Genomic DNA, 7,666 nt, shown 5'->3' on the forward strand with positions numbered 1-7,666 from the left:
GGGGCAGGTGGCCCCACCCGGTGGACCCCCGGGACCCTTCCGGTGGTCCCGGTACAATACCGGTGACCCCGAAACTTGTCCCGATGGCCGAAATAGCACTTCCTATATATAATTCTTTACCTCCGGACCATTCCGGAACTCCTCGTGACGCCCGGGATCCCATCCGGGACTTCGAACATCTTTCGGGTTACCGCATACTAATATCTCTATAACCTTAGCGTCACCGAACCTTAAGTGTGTAGACCCTACGGGTTCGGGAACCATGCAGACATGACCGAGACGTTCTCCGGTCAATAACCAACAGAGGGATCTAGATACCCATGTTGGTTTCCACATGTTCCACGATGATCTCATTGGATGACCACGATGTCGAGGATTCGATCAATCCCGTATACAACTCCCTTTGTCTAGTGGTATTGTACTTGCCCGAGATTCGATCGTCGGGATCCCGATACCCTTTTCAATCTCGTTACCGGCAAGTCTCTTTTACTCGTTCCGTAACACATCATCCCGTGATCAACTCCTTGGTCACATTGTGCACATTATGATGATGTCCTACCGAGTGGGCCCAGAGATACCTCTCCGTTACATTGAGTGACAGATCCCAGTCTCGATTCGTGCCAACCCAACAGACACTTTCGGAGATACTTGTAGTGTACCTTTATAGCCACCCAGTTACGTTGTGACGTTTGGCACACCCAAAGTATTCCTACGGTATCCGGGAGTTGCACAATCTCATGGTCTAAGGAAATGATACTTGACATTAGAAAAGCTTTAGCATGCGAACTACACGATCTTGTGCTATGCTTAGGATTGGGTCTTGCCCATCACATCATTCTTCTAATGATGTGATCCCGTTATCAATGACATCCAATGTCCATGGTCAGGAAATCGTAACCATCTATTGATCAACGAGCTAGTCAACTAGAGGCTTACTAGGGACATGGTGTTGTCTATGTATCCACACATGTATCTGAGTTTCCTATCAGTACAATTCTAGCATGGATAATAAACGATTATCATGAACAAGGAAATATAATAATAACCAATTTATTATTGCCTCTAGGGCATATTTTCAACACAGCTAGATATTGTCATCATACTCGGGTACTACCCTGAAACGCATCCTTTGATTTTAAAAAAACTAATTTCGATACATGTGGAATACTGCTGCGATACGTTTTGGATACCTTCTTGTGCTCGGTGGACTCTCGGCTCGATGATGAGAGCTCCTAGCCAGCGCCGGTTAGGAAGGTGGCGCTGTCACGCATACCAGCGGGCCGCAGCCCAATATTGCGCCAGCTCACTTGCCCGCTTCGCTGTCGCACGCCTCGTTGACTACATTTTTTTCTTTGCATTTCTTTCTCTAAAAGTGCCATTTTTAAAGAAAAACTTCTGTAGTTGGTCCACTAGGAAAAAAGTCAACTGGTCTTTCATAGTACATTTTTAGAAACTTGAGCAATTAAAAATGTTTACAAATTTAAAAATAGTCCATGAATTTGAAAAACATCGTGATTTCAACAAATGTTCCCGAATTTGTGTATTTAAAAAGGTTCATGAATTCGAATTTTTTTTCATAAATTTATGGATTTGGAACAACTTCACAGATAGGAAAAACTTTCATGGATTTGTATAAATTTTCATGAATACGTGGATCTGAAAAAAGTTCATGAATTTGATATTTTTGGTGAATTTGATAAAACCACGAATTTGGAGAAATTGCACAAATTTTAAAATTGTTCATGAATTCAAAATCATAAAAAGTTGGTGAATTTGAAAAAATTTCACGAGTTTATTTTTTTGCAAATTTTAAAATTTTCCTGAATTAAAATTTTTAGAAGTTCATGAATTTGATTTTAACGTGTTTTAAAAATGTGCACTAATTTGGAAAAAGTTTGTGGATTTGAAGAACTTTCATGATTTTTTAAAAAGGTTACAAGTTTTAAAGAAATTTTATGAAAAATAAAAAGAAAAGAAAAACGAAAAATACAAAAACTGAGCGAAAACCGTGTATGAGGAAACGAAAGAAAAAAGACCTGAAAAACCCTGTGGAACCTGAACCGGTGAAATAATAAATACTTGGGGCTGCGCCGGGGACATCCGCAGCGAGCTATTTATCGCATTATGTTTTCTTTTTAGCAAAATTTATTGCATTAAGCGATCGTTGTGGAATGTCTCGCTGAAGGTTCTAATGTAACTGGGCCAGCCCAATTCGCGCGCTAATTTGTTGAAGTAAAAAGAGAATGAGAAAGCGAACTAATTAAGGAGTATTCGTTGCAAAGAACATTTCACTTTCCCAGGTCGCGACAAGTTTTCACCATTGGATTCCTCGCGTCGAGATCTTCAAAACTAGATCCCATGTTAATAGATTTTGACGAACTTTTTTTCACGAAAAAACCGGACGAAAAAACCGGGCGAAAAAACCGAACCGGGAGCACGGTTTTTTTACCTTTCCGAAAGAGGCACGCCCGTGCCTCTCGCGAAATCACAACCGTGCCTCTTGTGGAAGCAAAACCGTGACTCTTGTGAAAGGAAAAAAAAACAGAAAACGCGTTTTTTTCCGTTTTCGAGAGGCACGACCGTGACTCTCGCGAAAGCACAAACGTGCCTCTCGCGGAAGCAAAACCGTGACTCTCACGAAAGAAAAAAAAACAGAAAACGCGTTTTGTTTTTCCCTTTCCGAGAGGCACGGCCGTGACTCTCGCAAAAGCACAACCGTGCCTCTCGCGGAAGAAAAACCGTGACTTTTGCGAAAGGGAAAAAAAAGAAAACGCGTTTTTTCGCGCAAAATTTTTTTTTTCAAATTTTTTTTTGATCGAAATGCTAAGAAAGACCGGGGGAAACCAAAACGTCGAAAAAACCTGGGAAAAAACCGTTTAAAAAGCCGAAAACGCGTGTGGAAAAATAAAAAAACAAAATCCGAAGGAAGCGTCCAGAGCGCGACACGTGGTGAATGGCTGAGAGCGCGCCAAGTGACGCTGATCGTTGCGAGGCTCCCAAGGAGCGCTCGTTAACTAGTTGCTTCCATGAGAAAGGGAGAACCCCGTCTAAGATGAAACATTGGTAATTGGTACCTGAGGCTATTTGACCCGGGTTTTTTTTTTCTTCGTTTTTTTTTTCTTTTCTCCGTTTTTCATTCTTTGTCATTCTTTTTCGCATTTTGTTCTTGGGTTTATTTTTTCGTTTTCCTTTTTCTTGGTTACATTTTGTTATTTTTTGATTTTCTTTGTTCCTTCGTTTTTTTATTCTCCACTTTTTGTTTGGTTACCTTTTTTCCTTCTCCATTTTTTCAAATACTTGTTCAACATTTTTATATACATGATAAATATTTTTTTCAAATACTTGTCGAACATTTTTAATCAAATACTTGTTGGAAATTTTTAAATTTTTTTCAAAATTTTAAATACTTGTTCAACATTTTTCAAATACCTGTGCAACATTTTTATATACATTATGAACATTTTTTAAATACTTTTTCCACATTTTTCAAATACTTGTCAACATTTGTATATTCCTTGTTCAACATTTTAAATGTTTTTTGATGTGTGTTTTTTGTAATATATATATTTAGAATATTTTAAAGTATAAAAAAGCAAAAAAGCAAAATATGAAAACAAAAAAAATGTGAAAAAAACAAAACAGAAAACAGGTTGGAGTTTCCCGCGCGCGTGGGCTGGCCCAACTGGCGGTTCCCTTCAGCGACTCAGGGGCTCCTCTCGCGTAACGCGAGAAATAGTCGCGCCCGATGACATCGCGCAAGGAGGGAATCCTATTTAGTCAGTTGCTAGCATGAGCAGAACGGGCGAACCGCGTCATGACGGTTGCATCGGGTTGTTGGGGATGCGGCAAGGCATCATCGATGAATCTTAACCGATTTGACAGGAGGTGAGCAAGCGGCGTAGCTAGGGAGTGGACAAGGTGGTCCGGAATTTCCCCGTAGCTTATATAGATAGCATAACAAAATCAATGGATTTTTTAAAATAGATAAATTTATCAAAATAATTCGACTACCGGACAACCCTGGCCCATTTGGCTGCCACTGTGTGAGCTTTCACTTTTGAGGACTAGTTTTCTTCTAATGGCAACTTTTAATAAGGCAGGAGTACTTATATTACTTGAGTTTGCTGAGACTGAATGCCCATGCTTGGCTTGCACAAGCACATTCAGGCACCACGTGAATTTCTGGCTGGGAAGATTGGTCAACAGTTGAACAAATATCAGAAATTTGACATGGAACACAAACAATTTACTACTGGAGACAGTTTCAGGAGGCACAATGCTTGCTTTTTCTTTTGTTACTAATGAAACAGTTCAGAACCTTTGCTATACAGCAGCTTTGGTCGACAGGCAAGCAGAAATACTTTTGCTAGCAGTGACACCAAAAGTACTGAAGCAGTAATATATACTAGTAATTTGCACACTTTTGATTGCTACTTGTAAAGTGCAAACGACATACTCCCTCCGTCCGAAAATACTTGTCATCAAAATGAACAAAAAAGGATGTATTTAGAACTAAAATACATCTAGATACATCCTCTTTTATTCATTTTGATGACAAGTATTTTCAGACGGAGGAAGTACCTGGGAATACTGGCGTGTTGGACGTTACACGGCAACCAACACGTACAGAAAGCACTAGTAGTAGAAATTTGCTGAGTCAGCCCACTTGAGCTTGCAACTTTTCTTCAGTCGGTGTCTTCATGATGATACTTTGGTTGTTCACGATTTGAATTCCACTGCCTCATCTTTCCTCAGACACATGGCTTCCAACAAGACTTGGGTTCCAGGTTTTGTATTGACCAAAATTCAACACGGAAACTTTTATTCTCCAACAAGACTTGGGAATTTTCCCCACATTTAATCGCTGCGCTGCACCGCCGACAATGAGTTCTTAATCTTTTGTAAGTAGCAGCTGAAAAGTGAACAAGGGAAACATTAGTACTGTAGAGAACAGCTTGAGACAAGCTGCTTCCATTTCTTTATGGAACTGCAGTCACATGTCGCATGATGAAATAAACAAGTAACAAGATATACCATCAAACCAATCACATGATATACCATCAAATCAAATTAAAAACACTACTGCAATGTTAACTCAAGTCTATTTCAGTGCATAAGAGGGTGTTTGTTTCCAAGAACTTATTGGTTTAGGGACTTAAAAAAGTCCCTATAAGTCCCATCTAAACCAAACAGGAGGGACTTATAGGGACTTAAAGTGGGCATTTAGGACTTATGAAATAAGACTCTCAAGGAGGGACTTATAGGGACTTATAGTTGTAATATGGTCTTATAGAGACTTATAAGTCCTAGGAACCAAACAAGTATGGACTTTTTAGGGACTTGGGACTTATAAGTTGGGACTAAAAAAAGTCCTAAGACTTATGAACCAAACATGGCCTAAGTTGTAGACGGAGGACAAGTGTGAAAGATACGAGTCTTGGGGTCAAGGATTTGTGTGAACCACAATTCAGTGCATAAGTTGCTGAGGTCAACACGTTACTTCCTACAAGACTTGGAGTCAATGATTAGTGTGAACCACGATTCAACACTGAAGAATTTTTCCCACTATTTGTTGTTGCATTATGTCACCAGTCACGAGTCCTTTAGCTAATTATTTGGTTCCATGTACTAACTGAAAAGCGAAAAGAGAAACATTATTTGGTTCCATATACTAAAGAAGCTTTACATGATCAAATAAACAAGGAAATACTGCCAAACAAATCATAGGGGATACCATCAAATAAAAACTCTACTGCAATCTTAACTTCAGTCCATACAGTGCATAAGTTGTAGACGTAGGAGAAATGGGGAAGATATGAGTACTAGGCATACGCCGTGGGAACCTCTTTCTAGGAATAATTCTTGTGTTAATTTTCCACACGAATGAGGAAAGAAAATAGAGGCAGAGATGGCGACAGATACTGAAGAAGAATAGTCTTCCAGCAGCAACTTCCAATCAGCTGTTGTGCGTTCACTGAGGACCTCATAACAATTGATGACACACTGCTTAAATACTCATCAACCGAGTTCCATTGTCTATTGAATCACATCCCTCAACCAAACACAACATGCAAACACTGGACAACAGAATGCCATCTTCCTCAACACCATTGTTGTACCTCTGCCTACTGCTGGTGCCGTGCCTTCTTCTCTTGGAAGAAGCACATGCGGCGCACCATGGAGGGATCTCACTGAGGTCTCAACACACGGCCCTCCTCCACTGGAAAGCTACACTTGCAAGACCACCGCCGTAGATGAGCTCTTGGCAGGAAACCACCAGCCCGTGCAACTGGACGGGCATCATGTGCGCGGCTGTTCGCCATGGCCGCCGCATGCCCTGGGTGGTGACCAACATCTCCCTGACGGGTGCTGGCATCCGTGGCCAGCTTGGTGAGCTCAACTTTTCGGCTTTTCCATTCCTCACATATATTGACCTCAGCAACAACAGTCTCCATGGTCCAATACCAGCTAATATCAGCTCTCTATCATCACTTTCTTATCTTAACCTCAACTTCAACCACCTCAAAGGACAGATTCCTTTTGAGTTTGGTAGCTTGCAGAGTCTCACCCAGCTTGAACTCTCGTTTAACAGACTCACGGGACATTTGCAAATTCTTGATCTTGGTTCAAATCATTTTTCAGGTCAAATTCCAATCTCCATAACCAATCTCACCAAGCTGAACATGCTTCTTCTCATTGAAAATCAAATAGCAGGTTCCATCCCTCCCGCAATAGGCAATCTCAATATGTTAAAGCAACTTTCTCTCTATACAAATCAAATAACGGGTTCAATACCCCCAGAACTAGGGAACCTCACTATGCTCAATGAACTTTATCTCTACACAAATGAAATCACAGGCCCAATACCTTTAGAATTGGGCAAGTTGCAGAATCTCCGAGAATTAGACTTGGCCGACAACCAAATATCTGGCTCTATTCCTGACAGCTTAGGAAACATTACCAAGCTATTACTACCACACCTTTATGAAAATCAGATAGTAGGTTCAATACCAAAATCTTTTGGGAAGTTGCAAAGCATCCAAGAACTGCATATATTTGATAACAAATTATCAGGTTCTCTTCCTCAAGAATTTGGAGATGTCATAAGCCTTGTTAAACTTGCGTTGAATAACAACTATCTTTCAGGACTTTACCAGCAAATATATGTTTAGGTGGCAGACTTCAATATCTCTTTGTCTATTCTAATATGTTCAGTGGCCCCATTCCAAGTAGTTTAAAGACTTGCACGAGTTTGGTTCGAATAGACCTTCGGTGGAACCAACTAACATGAGATATATATCAGCATTTTGGTGTGTATCCACATCTCACAAAGATGCGCTTGACATCGAATAGACTCCCTGGGCAGATCTTACCAAATCTAAGTGCATCTACCGAACTGACGGTACTGCACAACAACAACAACAACAACAACAACAACAACAACAAAGCCTTTAGTCCCAAACGAGTTGGGGTAGGCTAGAGGTGAAACCCATAAGATCTCGCAACCAACTCATGGCTCTGGCACATGGATAGCAAGCTTCCACGCACCCCTGTCCATAGCTAGCTCTTTGGTGATACTCCAATCCTTCAGGTCTCTCTTAACGGACTCCTCCCATGTCAAATTCGGTCTACCCCGCCCTCTCTTGACATTCTCCGCACGCTTTAG

The 7,666-nt window shown here is 40.8% G+C and overlaps 1 pseudogene; it reads left to right on the top strand.

The window, feature by feature from the left end:
- The first annotated feature begins 6,089 nt into the window (after positions 1–6,089).
- Positions 6,090–7,402, top strand: LOC125530247 (annotated as a pseudogene).
- Positions 7,403–7,666: the final 264 nt, after the last annotated feature.

The sequence above is a fragment of the Triticum urartu genome, unplaced genomic scaffold (assembly GCF_003073215.2).
Source record: "Triticum urartu cultivar G1812 unplaced genomic scaffold, Tu2.1 TuUngrouped_contig_6175, whole genome shotgun sequence".
In the NCBI taxonomy this organism is placed as follows: domain Eukaryota; kingdom Viridiplantae; phylum Streptophyta; class Magnoliopsida; order Poales; family Poaceae; genus Triticum; species Triticum urartu.